This window comes from Rhinolophus sinicus, chromosome 16 (genome assembly GCF_057876585.1).
Source record: "Rhinolophus sinicus isolate RSI-liver-muscle chromosome 16, RSI-T2T, whole genome shotgun sequence".
NCBI classification, from domain to species: domain Eukaryota; kingdom Metazoa; phylum Chordata; class Mammalia; order Chiroptera; family Rhinolophidae; genus Rhinolophus; species Rhinolophus sinicus.
In genome coordinates, this window is record NC_142516.1 from 124,360,833 (window position 1) to 124,382,570 (window position 21,738).

Sequence of the window (21,738 nt, forward strand, 5' to 3'; positions counted from 1 at the left end):
GTCTGCGATGTGGAAGGCACAAACTGCATTTCTTTTTTCGCAAGTGTACCGGTAGAGAGAGAAGAGATGAATAATGGTTTCTGCTAAGCTTGCACTTTAAAATTATTCTGCAGAAAGAAAGACAGAGACAGATAGAAACTGACTAGTGGTGTGACATTCATTGTGCAAGGCACCCAAATCACAAGGGCTGCCTCAACACTTCCCCACTGCTTATAGTTATAAAAGAGACAAGTCACCTTCTGGAACTCTCCCTCTGGAAGGCAGCAGGGTCCGTGTACTCCCTATTAATACAGCCTGCCTGGCACCATGGAAATGCTTTGGCAGACCAGTTCTGCAATTCCTTGTAGATCGTTCACAGGGTTTGCACTGAAAGGGGGATGGTTACAAGGGATGAGGAATCTTTTTGCAAAGGGGAATTTGAATGTACCAGATGGACAATGCATTCTGGAGTTCTTTGGTTATATGGTCCCTTGGGGGGAGTTTGTCGAAATGGGCTTTGATGAAGTCAGGTTATTTTGTTTATAGGAAATAAAATGGAAGGTCTTATTAGAGAGTCCCCTTTCCAGAGCCTGGAAGCCCACAATGAGAGACAGAGGCCACAATGATGGGGTAGCTTTAGGGGAAAGGGCACTGAGATAACGGAAATTCACAACGAATTTTCTTATTGGTGTACATCTTTCTTCAATGAGGGAGTAAATCAATCTTCAGTTAAATAACAAATGCAGCGCAGACTTAGGTGTTAGAGAAAAGCAGGACCTACCAAGTCCTTATCACAGAGATACTTACCACAAAGATCCAGAAGCAGACTCAGGTTTATTCAGAATTAGATTTGCTCATGACTGGACAGTATCTGGCAAAAATCTGTTCTGATTTGTTGAGGCTCATGTACCAACTGTAACTCTTTTGAATAGTACTTCCGCTGGAATTCGGGCCTTTAGGAGCCCGGGAAGTACACAAAACTCCGCTGCAATTATTCTGATTTGAAGAGAGAGAGAAAAAGAGAGAGAGAGAGAGAGAAAGAGAGAGAGAGAGAGAGAGACCAAGTTAACCATTCATTTTGGATCCAAAGATGCAAACAATTTAGCCATCTTTTTTCCTGTATGGAAAAAATAAACGTTTTTCTCCAGCCAGAGCCAAAGGCAAGAGGGAAAAGATGTGGGAGAAGACATTGACTATGGCTTGGTACTCTTGAAGTGTGCCCTCAAGAGGTGTGACTGAGTGTTTACACCTCTTCCCCTCATCTTCAAAGAACTTTCCTGCAGTTTAATTCTAATCCTTTGCTCCATATCATAGGCAGTTTTTTACTATTGGTTCTAGTTTTACAAATGTTTACAATCCTTGAAGGTAGGGAGGAACCGTGTCATATTTTTTGGTGCTTTTGTTTACCATGCCTTGTATATTGCATCATATTTTGTTGACTGATCAATGAATACAAATATACGTAAACAGGGTCTTGCTCAGTGAATTTGGCTGTAAGCTAAGTAAGACTGCAGAGAAAAAAACTATCTCCCACGTCCCATTCTTGTATTCCCTACTATTCTCCTGAAAGATGAAGACTCTCCAGTTGCAGTCCTCAGTGCGTGGGGATGTGGTCCTTCCGTGGTCAGCTATAGCTCCTGCTGTGGGGAGGACAGCAGGGCTGTTAACCCATGTTCCAGCAGAATGACAATCGTTTCCAGGCAGAGAAGTGGGTAGATGATTATTCTTTCCTTAAACATCTCCAGGGAAAGACAAAGGACTGACGAGCTTCAGTGAGCTATTTCAGTTTCTAATTAATCTTTTATACAAGAAGTTCTTTCTCATGTACAATTAAAATCATACTGCCACAAATTAAGCCAAAATATCTCTAACTTTCTTCCTTTCAGGGAAGGATCAGAGGTAAGCACCATCCTGCATTTTGTAACTGGTTATGGGTAAAAATACATGGGACACCTTGCTTATCTATTGATGACATTTTATTAAAATGAATATGTTACTGGGAATTCCACTTGAAGTCTACAGGGTATAGAGGGGAAAAGAGAGATAACATCTTGCTGTGAAGATGTTTGGAATTCAAAGGATGGAAAGAGAGGTGTCATGGGACAATCTTTTCTTTGACAAGGTCTTGGGTATTTGGGTAGGTTGTATGGGAGTAGGATGGATCTGTTTAACTGCATTGGCTGTTTGAGATGAGGATGGGAGAGGGGTTAGGTGAGACTTCTTTCTCTGTGATGAAAGACAAAGGATCTTAAAGCTCTCGCTTCCTTACCTGCCTATATTAGAAAAAGCACCCAGACAGGAACCATATGAAATATTTACACAGGATTCTCTGTTGTGTGGAATCTGTGGAAACCAGACCACCCTTCCTGTGGGTCAGTTGCCAAAGTCGTAAAATAGTTCTGAGGGCCAGGACCTCTCCATTATGGTATTTTACCTTTCCATGTTACACTGTGGGAGGGAAGGGGGAATGGTTTCACTCCCATCATGCTTCACTGTGACCTCTGCTGCCCCCAATTTATTACCATCCTTTTACTTCCTCTCACACTCTCTCACCTGTTTAAACTTGGGAGAACAAAACAAAACAAACACAAAACAACAAAACAAAACCAAGAAGGAGGAAAGAGAAAGGGGAGCCTGGGATAAGTTTTCAACTGAGAAGAAAGCCTGTCTCCTCTGTGTGCTGTTGTTGGTTCCAAGACTTTCATGGCCATTTCCAAATACCTCTATCTGCTGACTCATAGAAAATTCCATCTATTCCCTCCAAGGTCAGCGCTCCACCATGGATTGTCATTCATTTTGCTTTATCTTCATGCGATGAATTTTACACCCCACCACACACAAAAATCCCCTTAAAATAGTTTACCCATACATCAGTGAATACTCCTTGAGAATGTGACAACTAAACAAAAACTTAGAGATAATCTAATCCAACCCTCTTACTTTGCAACTAAGAGGCTCTGAAGGGTAAAATGCCCTACTCCAAATCAGACGAATAAGAAATGAGGAAACCAAAAGTAGAAATTAGTACAAATACTTTGTGTAGGACGGTGTGTTGCCCATGTCTCTTGTAGCTCACCAATGAACAATAAAAATATGTGATGTGACTTTGAAACAAGGTATTAAAACACTTAATTAATAAGAATGATGAGGACAAAGATGAGGGAGAGAAAAGTTGCCCCAGGCTCAGGTACACTCTGAAATATTAAATCTATTGAAACTCAAAGGAATATTAATTAAGGGAGCTTAACACCTAGATAGCTGTTGTAATAGTCAAGACAAACTTCTGACCTTTCAGTCTGTCAAGTTTTATTGCCATGATTTAAACATTATGGAGCTTGTGTGAGCCATTACCTGCATCTCTCTTTGTTATAAATTACACTGAGAATGTTCTATAGCATTGCAGGAAGATAAAAATAACACTAGCAGTAGAACATGCAGAGTCTTGTTGATGCCAAATGGTTATTTAACAATAGATAAAAATTCATTCCCCCAAACCACATGTATCCCTGCTAGCGTACCTCATTACCTCCTACCACCCTAATTTTAGTAGATTACCCACCAGTGACAATGATTAGTCAAGTTCCAATATGACATGTTGAGAACCAAGGCATAGAATACCGGAGTTTTTAGAAAATTACATGTGATTTGCAGAGATTCAAGATGTTGGAGGAGGATCCTGTTAGTAATGCTTCTTTCTGCGGCATCTTAATGAGAATGTTTATTGCTAACAAAATTTTAAATTAAAATATTCCATTAATAAAAAAAGAAATCATGGGTAGCAATGAAAGTCAATGGATTTCCCTGATATAATACTGTATTAAGAAATACAATAGGGCCGGCCTGGTGGCTCAGGCTGTTAGAGCTCCATGCTCCTAACTCCGAAGGCTGCCGGTTCGATTCCCACATGGGCCAGTGGGCTCTCAACCACAGGGTTGCCCATTCAACAACTCGAGTCCCGCAAGGCATGGTGGGCTCTGCCCCCTGCAACTAAGATTGAACACGGCACCTTGACCTGAGCTGCCGCTGAGCTCCCGGATGGCTCAGTTGGTTGGAGCATGTCCTTTCAACCACAAGGTTGCTGGTTCAACTCCCAAAAGGGATGGTGGGCTGCGCCCCCTGCAACTAGCAACGGCAACTGGACCTGGAGCTGAGCTGCGCCCTCCACAACTAAGACTGAAAGGACAACAACTTGAAGCTGAACAGCACCCTCCACAACTAAGATTGAAAGGACAACAACTTGACTTGGAAAAAAGGCCTGGAAGTACACACTGTTCCCCAATAAAGTCCTGTTCCCCTTCCCCAATAAAATCTTAAAAAAAAAAAAAATACAATAAGGTAGGGGGTGGAGGGATGGGTGGTAAAGGAGAAAGGGAACATAGTCAATAATTGTGATAAGTTTGCATGGGGAAAAATGATTATTACACTTAATGAGGTGATCTCACTCTAAGGTATATTAATGTTGTCACTATATTGTATACCTGAAACTAATATAATATTGTATACCAACTATACTTAAATTAAAAAAGAAATACAATAAAGCAAATTATCCTGGGCTTCTTTTATTTTTTTAAGTGGTTCAGAAATCCTTGAACTTAAAATCAGTATATAAAAAATGTTCCATTATCTTAATTATCAGTGGTCATGCTTTCACGGAATGCCTTTCATTTCAGAGATGGCGCCTGCTTATTCAGCATCAGCAAATGTTAAAAGACACATTTGAGTTAAACCACTATAATCTAGTCTTCATAGATAATTGAAATTCACATTTTTTTCCCAGCTCTCTTTTATTTTATCTCTGCGATAATCAGGAGGTACCGTCAAAGAATTAATTTATCTCCCGGCCAATCCCATATTTTCCTATTGTTTCAAATCAGTAATTCTGCCTGATGTAGTTTTCATCTTCTTAAGCTCTCCTATCCACCTTTTGGCAGGGATATGAGGACACAAAGAGGATATCATTATAGGAGCCAGAGCATATGGTTCAAATCTTAACTCTGAATGTGCTAGAAACCTCTGACAAGTCATTTCACCTCTGAATCTCATTTCCTTCATCTGTAAAATGAAAGCATTGGATTAGACAAACAATACATTTTCTAGTTTTAGCATGCATTGTGTCTGAAACAGCAAAAAGGAGAGCAGGGAAAGAGAACAAAAGGCCCGGGAGAGGGCACATGATAGATATTTTAATGCCTCCATGGTTGGCAGTCAGCAGGACCAGAGAAATAAACCTGCCTGCTGGAATCGTTTGAAACTGGACTGAGACCACATACTTCCTTGCCAGGACAAGATCCTATTTCATATCAAATATTGCAGTTCCTTTAAAAGCTAAATTTGAATTAGTCATAATGCAAAAATCCCAAGGAATAATCAGGATTGGATCACAAGTCAATCAGAAGTGAATCAATTTAACTGCTTCCAAGATCATTTTCTGTACTAATCCATGAATTTCCATCTCTTTTATTGCCCCTTTCTAGACCATCATTTAACTAGATTTTAAAATAAAGATGAACTAACCTGTAATTGCACACTGTAGTATGAGGTACAATTTTGCTAAGGGCAATTTTTCTAATCATTTAGCGTGCTGATAAATTGTGCTACACGTATATTTATATATAAATGCTCAGTCATTTCACACTGAGAAATCCATACCTAGACATTTTTCCCTGGTGAATGTCTCATGAAATCAATTTTCCACATTAGCTGTAGTTCTGGCAATTCAACTCAAAATAGAAGGCTCCTTTGCAGAATATGAAGTCAGAGGTTAGGGCAGGTGGCATTTAATAAGATCTCAGAATCAGAGGTGTTCTGGAGAAACCCAGGAGAGAGCTTGCCTTTGGCCTTCATGAAAAGGGAACACAGTACATTTATGTCAATGGCCCTGGGGTCTTTCCATCATGGAGTCCATGAGGTTCTTCTTGAAAGGTTGTGACAATTAAAACAAGAATCAGATGTGGCTCCCTTGACACTGCTGACTAAACGCCCTTGGGAGGAGTCTGAGACAGGACCTCAGGTTATGCAATAGTGAAGCCTCTGCATTTGCCATTAAGATTCTCGGCAAAGCATTCCTACACCATCGGCAATTACCCTCATACTCTTGAGGGCAGCATGATGTAACAGTGCACATCTAGTTGCACGAATCCAACAAACATTATTGAGTTTTGTATCAAGCAGTGCGTAGGCCCTGAGAGCCTTAAATTAATCATATATAATCATTATACCGCAAGAACATTTAGTTTTAGCTGGGCTCCATGGAAACATTCCTGGGGCAACCGATGCCTGCAGTGAGCCTTAAAGGAGAAGGAAGAGTTAGCCATGCAGACAAACCTAGGGACATCTTTCCTAAGGAAACCTTGTCAGGAACAGAGCTTAAAAAACTTGATCTCTGCGAGCAGAGCAAGGGTCGACACACTGTTTCTGTCAAGGGCCGGAGAGTACACAGTTCAGGCTCAGGGCCCTACCGGGCTTCACTCTATTGCTGCAAGGTGAAAGCAACCGTATCCAATTGGGCAGGGCAGTGTTCCAAAACAGTTTTATTTCCAAGCCAGGTGGTTGGTGCATCTGGCCCAAGAGCCATACTTTGCCAGCCCTTGGAGAAGGGCATCAGCTGCGTGCAGGGCAGAATGAGCATGCAGACGGAGAAGGGCGAGGGCCTGTCGTGGCGGCAGAACTCCTTTGACAGGTCAGGAAGCTTGGGTTTGTGAGAAATGAGAAACAGTTAAGGCTTGAGCTGCCCCTAGGAAGCCAAAAGCCAGATAATCTTAATACCTCTTGCTAAAACTTAAGAGAGGAAAACCGACGCCAAGCCAAGTTGTTGGCAATTTTCTCTCTTCTCACAGAATGCCCAGAGTTCCTCCAAGGCCTTGCCTACACCGTTGGCACAGCAAGTGATGCCAAGCCGGGCCAGGCTCTTTCCTACGTGTGATGATAAGCACCAGTGTCTCTTTCCAGGTCTCTCCCCAGGCCTCTGGAGATATAATGGGATTTTTATGAGGTTTGTTCAAGAGCAGGGGAAAGGGAACAGGGGCTCTCGGTAGTACCAGGGATCTCAACAGAATACATGTATTATCCTCACTCACATAAAGATTTGGGATATTGTAAGTATCATGGAAATGTATTTTCCATTGCATTACCATTTCCTGTCTCTATTTGCAGACTCCCACTCCAACCAAATTTTCTGTGAACCTAACTGAGAATAATGTGGCTTATTCCTCTCATTGTGTGGCAGGTTGGTTGGCCCCCGCCACACATTCAGAATGTTCCTTAAGTGAATTAATAGCTGTGCTCTTCTTGTCGTTCTGGGTTAGAAGAGAACTGCAGGGTTGCCAACTCTCAGAGGAGCCCAGCAGGGTTAGACCCAACTAAGCAAGAATGAGTTCTTATGGGGATTAAATTCTTTTTCTAAAACAAAGACTCCTGCAACCAGAGGGAGAGAAACGGGGAAACCAGCACTACCCCAAGAGCCTTACCTGCTGTGTCTCATTTGATGGCCCCCACAACTATGGGCTAGGCTTCAAAGCTAGGTCAACACAATTATCTTTTCAGTGAACGTTTTTACTTTTACAAATTAAAACAGTGATTATATTTAAGAGTCAGTACCATGAAGACTGAGAGAATAGCTAAAGGTTATTGGCATGCGATTGCTACAGTATTACTACTAGAAGTCAACGCTGGATCATAACCTCCCAGGAATGAAGAAATTTCAAAGGTTATTTAAGCTAAGCAATAGTGTGCGGTAACTGGAGACTTGCCCAAGCTGGTGGGTATGTAATGGTAAGCCCGTGAACTATTGGAAATGCTAAGTGGTGATATGGAGGCAGCCCAAGCTACCTCGGGGTTTGAAAAATAGAAACATAGATGGTAGGGACCAATTAAAAATGACCCCTCAGAGCACTGCAAAAGATGGTAGGAGTTTTCAACACATGCACTTGTAAGTATCTTTGACTATTTCAAAGCTTGAGATGATTGGGAAGCTAAAAATAATCAACTTGGAATCTCTATACAGTTTCTCAGAAATATCAGCTCTATGACTGTAAAGGACTACCATGAAGACCTACCATGAGGCCATTTTCCTTTAGAGGTGAGAAATGCTAACTCTAAGGTGAATTCTATAATATCTTTAGATAACTCCAGAGACTTCAACTTGACTTGAGCCAAATGCTGTGGATAAATAGAAAAAGAGGCATGAGTATAACTGTGAAAACAAAACAAAACAAAAAAAAAAACCTTAATACATGAGCATGCACAAATAGTGAGTGCTTTCTGAAAGGCTAGAAAAATGTTTCACAGAATATGACTCTAGACCTTGAATTTGTACTGTGGCCACTAAAAGAGGGACACTTCTGCCAAGAGATAGAGGGAACGATTATAGATAGTTACTGAAGATAAGTGCTTCCTCAGATGTAAAGGAAACTCTGACCCTTGTAACTTATTTTTTTTTTAATTAATGACCATACATAAATAAAAATTAGATTCAACAATTATGAAATGAAAGCTAAGATAGGTTTATAAGTTTTAACACAACATTATGCATCAGCTATAAGTAAAAAGTCTGTTAATACTAATTAAATCTTTAAAGTGTTAATCAGCTTTTGAATTCAGTGTGATTTTTGTAGCTATGGAAAGATTTAGTCACCAAACTAAAAATACTTAATGGCAAACTCCAATTGTTAAGTTAATGTTAAATCTTTTATTATTTTTAAGAGCAAAAAACTGTGAAAAATATACAAACCTGCTGTTTATCTTATTGATTGCAGTTGATAAAGGGTAAATTGATGTTAAAAAATGTAAATCATCAACAGAAAAACTGGACACTCTGCTAAAAGACAGGCAACACTCTCTAGCTTTATCTCAAGGGTCTCAGAATACAGATATGAAAAGCATGGAAGCACGTCATTATCAAGGTTCTCAAAAGTCTGTGCTTCACTGCACCAAAAACGGAGTCACCCTCTTCATTACATGCCCTTTTTGTTATCCTCATTCTCAGTTCACAGAGCTGAACCCGTGAGATCGCAAAGAAACTTCCAATGGATTCCTTTTCATATTAAGTTAACCAGATTTGATTTGTGTTGTTTGCAATCAAGGATCTTGACTGATACCAACAGAGCCAGCAATTTTGAAAAGCTATTCCATGCCAATTCTTATTAAACAAATAAGTATAAAACTTGAAGCACAGGGCGGCCGCTTGGCTCAGTGGTTAGAGCGCAACCCTCATAACACCAAGGTCACCGGTTTGATTCCCACATGGGCCAGTGAGCTTGGCCCTTCACAACTAAATTGAAAACAACGACTTGACTTGGAGCTGCTGGGTCCTGGAAAAACACACTGTTCCCCAATATTCCCCAATAAAAATTAACAAAACAAAACAAACAAAAAAACTTGAAGCACAGAAAAGATTTCCACAAATACGTGATCTTCTTTCCACAGAAGTCATTTAGTTCAATCTTGGGCACAAAGATGATTCAGATGGGTAGAATTCTAGAGTTTGAAGAGGCCCGAGAGATTATTAAAACAAATAAACAAACAAAACTCTTTTATTTACTGACAGGAAACAGCCACCAAAAACAAAGCGCATATTAAGAGTTAATGGAGGATCAGATATCAGGCATTCCAACTCTGGTTAAGGGACCCTTTCATCATAGCTGGCAGCGTCTTGGAATTCAGTTCAAGGGGCTTTCTCATGCCTTGGTGCTAGGAATCACAGATCTCTCTTCACAATATATAAAGGCTTTATCCTACGTCAATGCCACAGTGCTCTGAGGCTACCGGGCCCATTTATGTAGGATAATGTATTGTAGAAGTCAAGGTCATAGGCTTGAGTCAGGAATGAACACCAATTTATATCATGTTGCATAGCACAGTGCCTGGATGTTGGCTAGCCATGTTGTAAAAATGGGACCCTGCTGGGGGCACCTGGGTAAGCCTGTGTGAATGTCTCAGTGAGGTCCAACACCATTGCTCAGAACATGCTCCCAGAGGGAGCTAAGATGAAGACAATGCCATCAGCTTTACAGAAAAAGAATGTAACATTAGACCATTTGCTTTAGGAAACAAAGTATATTTGACAGAGAACAGTGGAGAATTCAGTTCGTTAGATAAATAGACTTGCCATTTAGGAAACACCCTTTCTGTTAGGGTAAATGACAGGTATTTCACTTGAGGACTTTCCTATTTCTTCTTTGTTCCCTACTCTGGGCCATGCCTGCCCTTTAAAAGGGAGAAGTGGAACAGCCTGAGAGTATTCTATTGCCATGGCTTTACAGTTGCCGGCACCCACTCAACTTCTTATTTACAGGATAAATTTGGAAAGAACCAGGAACACCAAATGAATGCAGATAACTGACTTCATACATTCAACACTATGAAAGATGTCACTCTGGGCTGAACTAATTGAGAATTAGTTGGAGAAAAACTGGCTCTTGAAGGATGGGGAGGATTTTTATGGAGTGTGGAAGACATGCCAGCACTGGAGGAACCATTTATAAACACAGGCACAGGAGAAAGGGTGTGCCAGGTCTGCTCTGGGCAACCTACAGAGAAACGACTGAAGAGGAAGCTGCCATTAGGAGAAAAGAAGGCGGTGGTTTGAAAAAAAACAGGCTAAGGCCATATTGTGGGGGAGACAGGCTAGCCAGTGTCACTTACTCCGTAGGCAATGGGAACTATTTGAAGCTTTTTGAGCAGGGGAGCAATGACGATCAAGGCCATATTTAAGGAAGAGAAATCTGACAGTCGTATGTAGGCTGCACTGGAGATGGGTGGCAGGGAGATTAGAAGTTACATTAGTTCAGGCAAACGTGATGAAAAGTGACCTAAAGTCAAAGAAAGGGTTGGCAATCCAGGGTCTGCCTCCCTGATGGGTCAGGGATGCAGAGAAAGGGAAGATAATTTTCTCTATTAGGAAGCAGCACTGGTGTCCAGACTGTCTTAGATGTGACTTTGCCTCAGACAAAGATACCAAGGAGCTCTGTTCTGCTCAACGAACATTGCCCTGTATACATGGGCAGGCAGCCCAGTGAGCCTGACTCAGGAGCAAACGGATCACTCTGGACCACAGTGCTTGGCAACCGTACGGGCTTAGTGCGTCTTCGTTAGATCAGAACTTCTGATCAAACACCAGGGGTGTTTGACAGAAAACAGTGAAGAGTCCCATAGGTGCCTTCATCTACCTTGTTCAGGACCTACTCAGTCAGATAGGATCTGCGATCCACAAAAACTGAGTTTCCTTTGCAGCAGACTTAAGGGCTGAGGGTCCCTGCCCTGGGCCCCACTGAGCCTGGTCTCCCAACCTATTGTTTCCTTACAGAAGAGAAGCTAATTGCGCCTGTCACCAGGGCACCAGGGCTGCAGGCCCTGTCCCAAAGCCCACCCTCCCCATCCCTCCTCCCATTCCACACACTCACACAGCTGGATGGGGCTGGGATGGAAAGAAGAGAAGGATGAGAGAGAATTTCAGATTTTATTGTAAAATCTTTTAACTAGACTATACGTAGATCTTAAGAATCTGGGTCACTTCCAGTCCATGTTCCTTCGGGTCTACTGGTCAGACTATTTTGCCTGAATTAAGCAATTTTCTGGGTCAAACAAGTGATCTAATAGATATTTTTCAGAATTGACCAAATAGTTAACTATACTGTCTATACAGCTCATATTATTGAAAGACACCAACACTTTACCTTCCTAAAAATCTGTAGGAAGACAGAACCTGGCATCTTACCACCACATTTTGAATAATAATCTTTTTTATTTGTTTTTATTTTACTGCCTACATCGAACACGTTTTTGTGTAACAAGTAAATTTTTCTTGTCACAGCTTTCTTGGAGCCTTTGTTGGTCCATAGGCTCCAAAGGAGAAAATAGGTGTCAGTCTTGACAAAATCGATAAGGGAAAAAAACGTGAGATAAGGGGAATGCAAACATGTTATATGCCCAAACATGTTCAGGCATATAATTGTGGCCAGTGTATGCTCTGGGCTCAGGAAACAGAACGCGAAGACGCTGGATCATTGGATCCCAGACCCCAGAGCAGAAGGAAAGAGACCAGGTGAGCCAGAAGGGCTCAGGTCAGCTCTGCTAACCCTTAGCTGTTACACAAGCAGGTGCCACAGGAGCAGCAGTCACCTCTTTCTGTTTCTGTTCCCCCTTCCCTCTTGTGGAGGGTCCAGAGGACCCTAATGTCCACTGGGGCAAGTTTTCCTCATTGTCGCTTCCTCGCCTCAGCCCACTGCTGACAAATTCAAGGGCTTAGGAGAGGAGAGCATTTGTGGCATGTGTGCGGAGTCAGGGGAAATCAATGCTTGCTTGAGTTTTGCTGGAATGTTCAAGAGGCTGGTTTCATTTGATTAAAAGCTCCCTCTAGGAAAGAAGCCAGGTTAGTGGGCAGCCTGATTGCCAGCAGCATTATTAGGGAAGCATGAAGATGAGTGAAGGATACAGGCTCTACTGCTACCAAACGTACAGCTGCATTGAACCACAGGGAACTCTGAACCTTTCCAGCCCCAGTCCAGTTATGGGTTCCCCGGCTGTTCTCAGTGACCCTCATGAAAAGCCAGGTAAGAATAGACTCAGTAAGCTAAATCCTGTGTAATCTTCTCCGAGGGCGTTTTTAGGGAGTGTGCTAGACACATGTCCGAGAAAGAACTGTGCTTGTTAGTCTGTTATATTCAGGTCCATGATTTGCATAGTCTGTTCTGCAGAGTCAAGGCAGGTGGCTAGGGGAAGGACATTTCGACAGGGCCTTGCATTCTGCCCTGCCTCAAAGAACAGCCTCTTGAACAGCTCCGCAACTGTCCCACATATCCCCTAGGCCCTTCCAGCCCTTGGAGAGCCAGGTAAAATTCCCCAGGCAAGGAGTTTTCCATTTTAAAGCCTTTGACTCTGCCAAGCCCTCCCCAAGATGCCATAAGGTCCCTGGAGGGCCTATAGCATCATGGTTCTTTCTGCTGAGTGAGTCCTGCCTCCTTACAAAGTTCTGTATCACTTTGCTAAAGACAGAAAACTAAATCACTCTCTGATTTCCATGGGAAAAAAAATAAACCCAAAAGCCTCAGTCATGAGAAGCACATGTGAGTAAAGTAGACCTTAAGAAAGAGCTGGAAGTTACAAGGAGAGGGTCAGTTTACCCAACATGGCAAGAAATCCTAAAGGTCTGTATTAGACATTCCTGTTCTCGAACACCGTTTCAGCTTTCCTGTGGCTGGGGTCTGCTCTGTCAGCCTTTTCCTGAAACAGAGTTCAGTATGTCCCTTCCTATCAATGGCTCCTCTCTTCTCCTGTTCCCTTCTTTTTCCTTTCTTCTCCCCCCCTTTATTCCATCCCTGGAGGAACAAACACAGTTCTGCCTAGGCCCCTGGAGTTTTACCATCAAACATAAGCCATCATCCAGATATTTTTTTCAAACAACGGTACAGTTGATTCTTGTTATTCCAAGTAGTTATGTTCTACAAAGTCACAGCAAACATGCATTAGTGAGTACTGAACCATTGCTACTAGGGAAAATACAGGGTTAGGTTCCTGCGACATTTTGGTCAACCAGGTCAATACATAAAACTTCGTTTTACGTGTACTTCTATTTAAAAGACAACTTACGGAATAGATATCATTGATTCTTTAACAATCAAACTCACAGCCAACTCATGTCTGAACAAAGCTCATCTAACACACACATTTTCTCCGTAAGGCACATCACAGCCTTCTTGCACTTAGGAACAGGAGACAGCACTTCAGCACTATGTTTGGGGACCATTTTAAAATGCAAACTCTCTAACAAAAAAGGCATAAAAATGCAAAATAAAAAAAAAAGTGTAGCATTGAATAAACCTTAAAAAGGACATTTGTGTACAGTGTGAGAACAAAACGTAAGCAGAGCATCAGCTTGTTCCACCTCAGCTAGGAACATGCGCAGCAGGTGACTTAATTTTTTTCCTGCTCTGCAGATGTCTGGGTGACAGCAAAACGCTGGCTGATTTGTATTGATTTGGGGGTTGCAAACACATTTTAGCAAGTAAGTGAACTGAAAAAGATGGAGTTGGGAGATAATTAGGATTAACTGTATGTTTTTTTCTAAGAAGCATTATTGTGCCAGCTGTTAACAGTTTTTCCATTTTGACACATATATATTGGCATATGATTTCACTTTAAAAATTGGTTCTGCTGTTTAAAGTAGATTTGAAAATCATTTATTTAGGAAACCTGATCCAAGTTGTGATTTTGAGTCTCATCCTCTGTGTTTCCCCGAAAATAAGACCTAGCCAGACAATCAGCTCTAATGCGTCTTTTGGAGCAAAAATTAACATAAGACCCAGTCTTACTTTACCGTAATATGAGACCTGGTCTTTAATGTAATGTAATGTAATGTAATGTAATATAATATAATATAATATAATATAATATAATATAATATAATATAATATAATATAATATAATATAATATAATATAATATAATATAATATAATATTACCGGGTCTTATATTAATTTTTGCTCCAAAAGACGCATTAGAGCTGATTGTCCGGCAATGTATTATTTTTGGGGAAACACAGTAGTAACAGGGAACTGATGAAACTTGTCAACCAGCTAGAATCTTATCTCTAAAGAGAGCAAGGTTTGTCCACATGAACAGAACAGAGAGAAGAGCCCAAAGGTGGGGACGTTATAGGAGGTTGGTAAGGTTACATGTTATTTTATAGATTTCCATCTGGTAGAAAGGATAACTTCAAGATCATGATTTTAGGACAATAACCTGTAGGACAATAACCAGTTGTGTATCTAATCTAGGAACCTAATTCTAGAATTCTTTCTGTCCAAAATGCCGAAAGGTGGACCCTAAGAGTCTAACATTCCCCTTCCTTAAAAGCCTGAGAAGCATTCTTCAGACCTGTCAGACTTTCCAGGTGGATCCTGCAAATTGTTGTACATGTTGGGAATTAAACTGCTATTTCAATTAAAAGACAAAAACTACTATGAACTCAGGTGTCCATGTTGAAAATCAGCACCAATTTCTTCTTCTTGTGAAATGTTTACCCCGAGGCTCTGGGATCAGCGCTAGGTGAAATGCAGTAAATTCAGACTGATGATAGGTTTATTGCAAGAAATTTTATGTTTTTGGAGTTTCACCAAGGTTCCCAGGTATGCTGCCACTAACTGCTTTCCCAGCTCACTTCTGTTTACCTTCAGCTGTTACACATCATTGAAGGATAGATGGGTGGTGTGTGCACATGTATGCTATTTTCATTCTAGTTATTTGAACGGGTTTACAAGCCTCGGTCTTCTGTGGTCCATAGAGCATGATACTTGCCTGTGGAAACCTGACACTGGCTAGTCCTCCAGCAGCCAACATGGGCATGCAAGGCAGTCATATTACAGATGGCTTTTCAATCACTTAGCTTACATCTTCCTCTACTGTCACCGCCATTGTAATAGAAATGAGTTACATTTGCTCCATTTGGCAGAAGGGTGAAAGGCAACAGTGACTCACAGAGTTTACACAGTTGGGGAGAGCGGCATCAAGTCCAGGGTCAGACAAAACAAAGAAATACTTGTAGACATAAATCAAAGTAGAGCTTTGTTAATTTGAGAATTACTGAATACTATTTTCAGTTTGTTAAGAAAAATTATCCCAAACTTAGAAATAAAACAAAGTCAAGAACATGTCTTCTCAATGTCATCGAGAAGTATTGTTCAACAGCATCACCCAAGGATTAGTTAATTACTTAGGGCCGTGGTTTTTAGACTTTGTTTTACATTGGAAATGCCTACAGATCTTCAAAAAAAGACAGGTGCCTGGCTCCTCCTCCCAGACGTTCTGATCTAATGGTATGGGGTGATGTGGTGGACTGAATAACGCCCCACGCCCTGACAGAGATGTTCATGACCTAATCCTCACAACTTGTTTGGGAGCCCACTGATTTTTAAAAAATGTCCCTGTGTTTGGTTGTGCCATTATTTGATCAGAGACATATGCCACTGTGAGGTCCCATGTTACTTTGTACATTTCTAGCTGGTAGAGAAGATAACCTCCTTGTCATGATTTTATTGTCCTGATTTTAATGTCCATGATTTTATCGGACATTTACCAATTTTATATCTTATTCTAGAATTCCTTTTCCTGAAATGCCTATACATATCTATTATATTAATAGATCTTATATTAATTCTTCAAAATGCTTGTGGAACCAACTTTACGACAATGTTCGTTCCTTCAACAAAGTGTTCATTCTATTTTTGAGTGTCATGTTTTTAACTCTTTGAAAATATAGTTTCACATGTTCAGTAACAAGTATTTTTGTGAGGATGCAAAAAAATTACATGAGAATACCAATTTTCCCCCTTTGGAAGAGCTTAAAGTAAGATTGAAGTGTGGCTTCTGAAGTTATGGGGAAAAGGCCAGCTCGGTCACTGTCATTGAGGCCATAGAGGTTGGAGTTGGGAGAAGCCTGCATCCACCTTCCTGGTTCTCAGTGTCTGTTGTCAGGCAGGGCTCGCTTTAAATCCTTTAAAATACTCCGCTGCGTAATAGCTGCATGATCTTGAGAATATCTTCTTAAAGTCTCAGTTCCTTCATCTGAACAGTTGTAATAATCTACATGATAGCATCGCTAGAGGTATTGAATGAGAGACTGCACGTTAGTCAATTAGTCCAGTGCCTGACCTGGGTAATCGTCAATTTGAACGTCACCCAGACAACAGAGCAGTGCTGGCAGCAGCACCCACTCTCTTTACTTCTGGCAGTGCAATGGCAATAGTGATACCACTGACTTTTGCAAGGGTGGGTAGATTACACTAAATGGTCGAAAAGAGTTCATTTGCTTCCCAGAAGGTCTAACTTTTGGCCTTGTAGAAATTTCACCCCAAGGAGGAACTTGACTCTGTTTGCTGTGCACTCAGGCAGCCTGCAAGGCTTTTTAAGCTGCTGGCCTACATTTCACACTGGGGAGACATGCCATTGTTGGATGCTTTCCCTTTGACATTTCTGCCATTCAGGTATTTTCCTCTCACTGCTATGCTGGGCCTGGCTTCAAATTACATGCTGTGGCCGTTAAATGAGAATTAATGGGCTTTGCATTTCTTCCCATAATTATTTCTCAACATGGCTGAAAAGGTGGGCACTATGCAGAGGAAATACCTCTGAGGCCACACATACACTGAGACAGCAACAGAGAGTATGTTAGTTTACGACTCTCCTTTGCTTAGCTCCAAGTGACAGCACATCCACACACATAGTAAATACATATAGGTCCTCATCAGGGCTGAAGACTCATGCATCTCTCAGTCAAGACTATGAACCTCTTCCCTGGGTTGCTGAGATCAAGGTCCGATTACAAAGGCTTATACATGGAGCTGGAAGGAAGTCAGACCCAGCAAAGTCAAATGACTAAGAATCTGGAGAGATTGATTTCAGGGATTAAATACCTACCCTGTCAGTTGATCCAACTGTGTGAGTCAAAAGAGATAGGAATGATAACCATGCAAGGAATTTGGACCAGATAAAGTGCTAGATAGGTAAGGTCTCATTTAGGGTCACCTAGAGGTTATGTGAAAAATAAGTGAAGCAAGACTACATTCATCACAAGATAGGAGAAAACAAAAATGAACACTTACCATTACTGAACATGAATGAGAACAGCAGCCCCTCATTTGGGTAAATTATGTAAATGACCAGATTCAGTTACAAGTATGAAAAATTCATTAATTCAGTTGGTCTGTTATTCAACAAATGTTTACTGATGGTCTACAAATACTGGGCAATGTGCCAAGTAAAGATAAACAGTACATTCAACCTCAAAGAGCACATAGTCTCTGTAATTAACATAACAAATGCTACTGTAATGGTATATATGGTATATATCTCGTATAGTGGTATCATAGAAATAAGTGACATCATGTAAGACATTTGTAAAATTATGATTATTTTATGTAATTTAACATTTACATCTGTAGAGTTAAGTAGCCCTACATTCAGGCATCTAGAAGTAAGCTCTTTTCTCTATCCCAGTATTAGTAGACTCTGACAAGTGCAAGGTAGTTCGCTTCCTGAACAATTAATTGATGTGTAGGGGAGAATTTATTTTCCACAAACAAAATACCCCCATTTTCCACAAGCAGAACTCTCTGCTGTCCTCGAAAGGCTCCTCGCCCCTATCTAGGCCTTGACCAAGATTACCTTGGACCCTGGAAGTACCTGGCCTGCCCCACAGGTGCTGTGAGCTCTGGGAAGTCAGGACGCTATGGGCTCATACTCCTCGCTGTAGCCAGATCTCTAGGCGCAGGCCCTGCCACAGGGCAGCTCTTGGGGCTATCACAGGCTCACACATGGGAAGGTGCAGTTACTGACTACCAATCGCAGGGGGTCCCACGGGGGCTGGGCCTCAAAGAGGGAAAAGAGAAAACCCTGCACTTGTTCCTCACTCTCAGGATAATTAGCACTTTGTTTACAGCCAGGAGATGCTTTAAAGTGAAGGAAGAGGAATCACCATATATAATATATTTGTTTTATTTCTAGGTAGAAGGTATGTTTATTATATTATTTGAGGATATTCAGTACTACTATAGAAGATAAGCAGATACATAGGATGGATGAAACTCGTGTTAGATTTTGTACTGGGTTGGATAGTACATTCTTCCAAACTTCATGTTCATGTTCACCTGGTACCTACGAACGTGACCTTATCGGGAAACAAGGTATTTGCTGATATAATTAGTCAAGATGAGGTCATACTAGAGTAGGCCCTAAATCCAATGGCTGGTACCCTTAAAAGTAAGCTATGTGAAACACGGGAGAAAGAGGGGAAAGCCATGGGCAGACAGAGGCAGAGATTAGAGTGATGCGTCTACAAGCCAAGAAACACCAAGGATTGCCAACGCTCCCAGCAGCTAGGAGGGAGGTATGGAACATATTCTCGCTCAGAGCCCACAAAAGGAACCAACCCTGATGAAACCTTGATTTCAGACTTCTGGCCCAAGAAATGTGAGAGAATAAATTTCTGTAAGACAGGTTAGACACAGAAAGAGTTGAGCTGAAAATACTGGGAAGGGGTAGAAGGCTCAAAAGACACCAATATTCATGAACCTCTAAATATGCATGAGGTATATTAGGTAATTAATCCTCATGAGGTCTTAAAGTGGCCAGTCATTGGTGACACCTATTCTGGTTCCATATATCCACTGTCCTAAATGTGCACACAAAAGCCACATTGGCTCAGCAGGTCATGGCTGAGTTCCAGCTGTGACCAGGTATAATTGTCCTGTATCTGTCTGATATAATGAGTGTTGGTTGGCCCCAGATACCGTCTGTGTCTTGGTCCCTTTAGCTCACACCTCAACTCTGGTCAGCAGGAAAAGTTCCTATGGTAAAAAAAGGAGGAATAGTAGGTGAAGGAAAAGGAGAGAAAAGGAGGGAGAGGAGGAGAGGGAGAGCGCTCAAATATTGTGTAACCCAGGATTCAGGTAAAGTGGTCCACTCTTCTTGCACTTCATCCTATCTGTTAACAAAGCCGTCTCTTTCCCCTTGCTTCTCACTGTGCATTTTAAATTGATTTCATAAGCTGTATGATTTTAGCCTTGCAATTTCCTTGTGAGTCTTTCTGTTCTGTGGCTTCTAGGATAGCGTGTCTGGTAGTACATATGGAGGCAACATTCCCATACCACACCAGGGGGATCAGTTTCCTGGTAGTGTTTCCTGGAAACTAGATATTTTTGAGCAAATATTTATTATAGACCTACTGTGTGCTGGGCACTCTCTTAGGCCCCTGTCCACAGTAATGAGCAATGCAGAGTTAGCCCCTGACCTGGTGATTAGAATCCTGCAAGAAGAAAGATAACCAATGTGTAATACAGTGTGATAGTTGCCATGATTGTGGAAGCATCCAGTACAGCAGAGCACGTGGGGTGGTTGTGGGGCGGGGGGCATATACCCCAGTCTAGGTCAGCCAGGAACATTTCCTGGAGGAACGGTGTTCAGACAGAGAGCAGAAGAGCAGATAAGAGGCAGAGGGTATGGAACAATGTTCTAGGCAGAAGGAACGGAATGAGCAGAGGCCCAGAGGTAAGGGACAGCATGGCAAATTCTTGGAACTGAAAGAAATTCAGTATGGCCTTAAGCATAGTGAGCAAACAGGAAAAGGTGAATGATGAAATGGGACAAGTGAGTGGAGACTTTTTAAGTCATGTATAGAGATTGAATTTCATCCTAAGTCATTGGGAAACTACTGAAGGGTTTTAGTGGAAACCACTGAAGGGAGTGGCATGTGAGATATTTAATTAAGAAAGGTCACTCTGGTTGTTGAATGGGAAATAACCTAGTCAGGAGTGATACTGGAAGTGAGGAGACCAACAGGAGGATGTTACGGGGGTCCAGGTGGGGTAGAGGCTCTCGGGGGTAGAAACAAAGATGATTCACAGGATATCATAAGGCAGAATTGATGGATCTTCATGACTGATTGGATATGGGAGAGAAGGAAACAGAAGGGCTCCAGTGGGGAATTAGATATGTGGTCCTGAAACTCAGAAAGGGCACGGGGACAAATAAATAGATCTGGGTGTCAACAGCTTATTCATAGATGGAAATGAAATACATGCTAGTTATTCATCCTTAAGTAGAACAGGAAGTCTCAAATCAGAGCTGTGTATTGGTTACAGGGGACCCAAGAGCCAGGTACAAACAGACATATAAACAGATTTATAAAGGAAATCTGGGGAGAGTCCAGCAACACATTTACAATAGGAGAGGGCATAATATGAAACAAGATCACTGATGATGGCTTGGAGATAAGAAGAGGGCCAGAGAGGAAGACTAAGAGGATCAAAGAAAAAGAGAGTGGAATATGGATTCCGAACTTAGAATCTATCCTTGTAAACTCAATTCATATCTATGGCTATAAAATATAAACCTGATGATCTATATTTAATTGTTTAGTACATCATATGGTTTAAAATTTTTTGATATAAAACTTTTATTATTTTAACACAATGTATGTACATTCTAGGAATAAGCAAAAATACAAATAAGCAGAATTTTAAAAATCACTCATAACCCTACCACTGACTGTATCTTTTTGTCTTTTATCCTTCACACATTTTTTGTGCATAGCTGTAATATACAAATGTACTCTTCCCTTTTAAAAATACGATATTCATATATTACTTAGTAACATTGTTTTTCGTTTTATATCCTGTCAGGAACTTCTTTTTGTGCAAATGAGTAAAGTTCTATTAAAAGGCAGAGACTTGGAGATTTGTTCAAAATATGATAAACAATGGGAATGTAGATAAGAAGAGATGCATTTAGAACCACTAAGAGCAAGCAACAAGTTAAAAGTAGAAAAATGGACAAAGGTGTATCAGGAAAATACAAATCAAAAGAAAGCTATACATCAATGTTGATAGCAGAAAAAATAAAAATCAAGGTAAACTACATTAATAGGGATAAGGATGGTTTCAATTAACCTTCCAACGCATCACTGTAAATAAATGTGTTTCTTACTCTCCTTATCACCTCTATTTCATTCACTCTCTAAACAGCATCTTTGCTTAAATGCTTGCTGTGTGTATCTTCTTTAAATTCCTGGAGAGACTGAATCAGCCTTTCTCTAAGTTTCTTCTGTTTTTTTCCTCCTCTGGCTCTTTCTCCTCCTCTGGCTTTGCCTCAAGCTTTGGTTCACTCTCATTTTCTGGTTTTCCTTCAGTTTGACAGGGTTTCATCTTGTGTCTCCCTCTTCCTTCCTCTCCTGCATCTTTCCTTTTTCTCTTCTTTTTTTCTGTTTGTTCC

At 41.1% G+C, this 21,738-nt stretch overlaps 1 pseudogene; it reads right to left on the minus strand.

Moving 5' to 3' along the window:
- Positions 1-21,386: 21,386 nt before the first annotated feature.
- On the minus strand, positions 21,387-21,671 carry LOC109457556 (transcription elongation factor A protein-like 9; annotated as a pseudogene).
- Positions 21,672-21,738: the final 67 nt, after the last annotated feature.